This window comes from Brassica napus, chromosome A7 (genome assembly GCF_020379485.1).
Source record: "Brassica napus cultivar Da-Ae chromosome A7, Da-Ae, whole genome shotgun sequence".
Taxonomy (NCBI): domain Eukaryota; kingdom Viridiplantae; phylum Streptophyta; class Magnoliopsida; order Brassicales; family Brassicaceae; genus Brassica; species Brassica napus.
Window position 1 is genome coordinate 1,825,275 of NC_063440.1, and position 3,384 is coordinate 1,828,658.

The window sequence follows — 3,384 nt, forward strand, 5'->3', positions numbered from 1 at the left end:
TTTATTTTTTATATTTTAGTAGTTTTCCTATTTTAATTAAGATTAGGGTTTTCATAGATTTAAGGATCTAATTTTAATTTATACCGGACACCAACATTTTAAGATGCCAAAAGGCAAAACAAATGAAATAGAAAAGGAATAATGAAAAATAAAGGCCAAAATAGATCAAGAACAATCTCATAAAAAATCTACTGATCTAGTTTTATATCTGACACAAACGCTTCGCAGAAAAACAAGATCAAATGAAACATGAAAAGCAAAAGTAAGTTAAAATGACACGAAACTGCCATTCATTGTAGCAGCCACAGCGACCAAGAACTACTGTTTCAGATAATAAAGGGAAAACAAAAGAATAGCATATATAATCTTAGAGTAAGAACGATTCTAGATAAAACTAAAGCGTAAGTTCATATTATATTAGCCATGATCGTTTCTTAGCCGCAACACGCAGAGGCAGCAACCAAAAATTAAATGGGAATAACGGCAACACACAACACCGATGACCGCAGCGGCAATTAACAACACACAACACCAATGACGCAGCGGCAATTAACAACCAGTAAAAGGGACGCTGAAAATTTTAGCGGCACCAGCATCTCTTTTGTGTGTCTCCAGAAATCCGTTGACGGTTACTTTAGCTTCAGGTTCTATTATTTTGATCACTGTCACCATGCTTTTTCTTGCGATTCCCGCTGCGTCCAGCGGTTAAGAAACAAATATGGCTATTATTGCCTTGAAACAGATTGTTTCAAATTAAAGAGCGTAAAATGTCCTGATTTTAAGATATAGCACACAATAATACTATATGGGTCAAGGTCTACCGTTTGGTCGGTTCGGTAATGTTAAATACTGCATATAAGAACATAGCATCATTATATTTTTTGTAGAAGCAAAACTAGTCTAAGATACAAACAACATTTGTACTCTCCACTACTTAATTGGTTTCTCCGGTTCTTCTCTACTTCTTAACTGGAAATTGGGTTTAAAAGATCTTGAGTGGGTATAGGAACCAACTCTGATTTAAAGCCATATGGTCTCCTACCTTCCAATCACTTATCTTCAAACCCATTGTATTTCTTTATATTTTAAATATATTTTCTTGTCCCTTTTAACGATTAACATGTCATGTTATAAATTGATTTTTAAAATATTCAGTGGTTGGTGGTGTACTGCTAATTGTTGCCTTGCTGTAATATCTAATCAATTTTTATTTGTTTTATTTATGGAAGACCCAAAATGGCAGATCTTTTTCAGAATCTTACTATCTTTAGTTAAGAAACATTTGACTAAAATTTTTGTAAATAATATAAACAAACAGCTGGAGTAGCTCAGTTGGTTAGAGCGTGTGGCTGTTAACCACAAGGTCAGAGGTTCGACCCCTCTCTCTAGCGTTTTCTCTTTCCAATCTTTTTTTTTTTTGTGAAAGTCAGTTTCTATTTTCTTATTCACGTTTTCGTCTTTATGTTTTAGGAGTCAGATATCAAATCTGTAAACGCGTGCATTAACAAAAAAGAAACTCAAATTTCTATAGATTTGATGTGTTGAATCTGAATCTCATGAATTTGGTCTGTGGATTGACTTGAAATACTTACGTTTAATAAATAATTAAACAGCGAAATTTTAAAGTTTGTTTAAAGTTTTACTTAGGTTCACCTTTAACGTTATAGCCAATAAAAAACTTGTAAACTCATATTTTATTTTTGTAATAAAAAATGTAAAAATATATTAAAAATAATAGTAATTGCCAAAAAAAATTTAATGTTGTTAACGCCGCCGGCAAAACTTTAAATGTTAAAGGATTTAAAGTTTACCTAAAAAATTAATATTCACCTAACGATTTAGGATTGAGAGTCTATAGTTTCGACCTCTCTCTCTCTAGCGTTTTCTCTTTCCAATCTTTTTTTTTTGTGAAAGTCAGTTTCTATTTTCTTATTCACGTTTTCGTCTTTATGTTTTAGGAGTCAGATATCAAATCTGTAAACGCGTGCATTAACAAAAAAGAAACTCAAATTTCTATAGATTTGATGCGTTGAATCTGAATCTCATGAATTTGGTCTGTGGATTGACTTGAAATACTTACGTTTAATAAATAATTAAACAGCAAAATTTTAAAGTTTATTTAAAGTTTTACTTAGGTTCACCTTTAACGTTATAGCCAATAAAAAACTTGTAAACTCATATTTTATTTTTGTAACAAAAAATGTAAAAATATACTAAAAATAATAGTAATTACCAAAAAAAAATTTAATGTTGTTAACGCCGCCGGCAAAACTTTAAATGTTAAAGGATTTTAAAGTTTACCTAAGAAATTAATATTCACCTAACGATTTAGGATTGAGAGTCTATAGTTTCGACCCCTCTCTCTAGCGTTTTTTCTTTCCAATCTTTTTTTTTTTGTGAAAGTCAGTTTCTATTTTCTTATTCACGTTTTCGTCTTTATGTTTAAGGAGTCAGATATCAAATCTGTAAACGCGTGCATTAACAAAAAAAGAAACTCAAATTTCTATAGATTTGATGCGTTGAATCTGAATCTCATGAATTTGGTCTCTGGATTGACTTGAAATGCTTACGTTTAATAAATAATTAAACAGCCAAATTTTAAGGTTTATTAAAATTTTACTTAGGTTCACCTTTAACATTATAGCCAATAAAAAAAATTGGCAACTCATTTTTTTTTGTAATAAAAAATGTAAAAATATATTAAAAATAATAGTAATTACCAAAAAAAAAATTTAATGTTGTTAACGCCACCGGCAAAACTTTAAATGTTAAAGGATTTAGAGTTTACCCAAAAAATTAATATTTACCTAACGATTTAGGATTGAGGGTATATAGTTTAGGTTTTACCCAAGATTTAGGTTTAACCAAAAGTTTAGTTTAAACAAGGGTTTAAGATTTACCTAAGGGTTTAGGGTTCTACTGGCGCATAACAACATTAAATGTTTATTTGGCAATTTCTATTTTTTATATTTTTTTCTTTTTTATTACAAAAGTATAATATGAGTTGGTAAATTTTTATTGGGTATTATGTTAGGGATGAACCTAAAAAAACTCGTTTATTTATGTACGAACTATGGGTGAACCTGCGCTTCTTACATAATTTTAACTTATTAAATGCTTGAATTGATATTTTTTTTAGTTTCAAAATGTTAGTTATATATTTTTGGAAACCATTATTTACATGTGATTTTTTTTATATAAAATTGAGAGCCGAACTCATTGCACTTGAATGAATTGCATAATAACATAGCTACAATGTTTTAACTGAAAAAATATTTTACTTTGATATAAATGGTGTATTTAATTTGTTTGGTTTGATTTATCTTTTTGCTCTTATAGTTTCTCTATTTACCCTTAAAGTTTTGTAATTTTATCAATTCTATT

General features: G+C 29.3%; 1 non-coding gene across 1 annotated transcript; it reads left to right on the plus strand.

Moving 5' to 3' along the window:
• The first annotated feature begins 1,317 nt into the window (after positions 1 to 1,317).
• Positions 1,318 to 1,391, plus strand: TRNAN-GUU. Its single transcript has one exon. It is a non-coding gene; the product is annotated as a tRNA-Asn (tRNA).
• Positions 1,392 to 3,384: the final 1,993 nt, after the last annotated feature.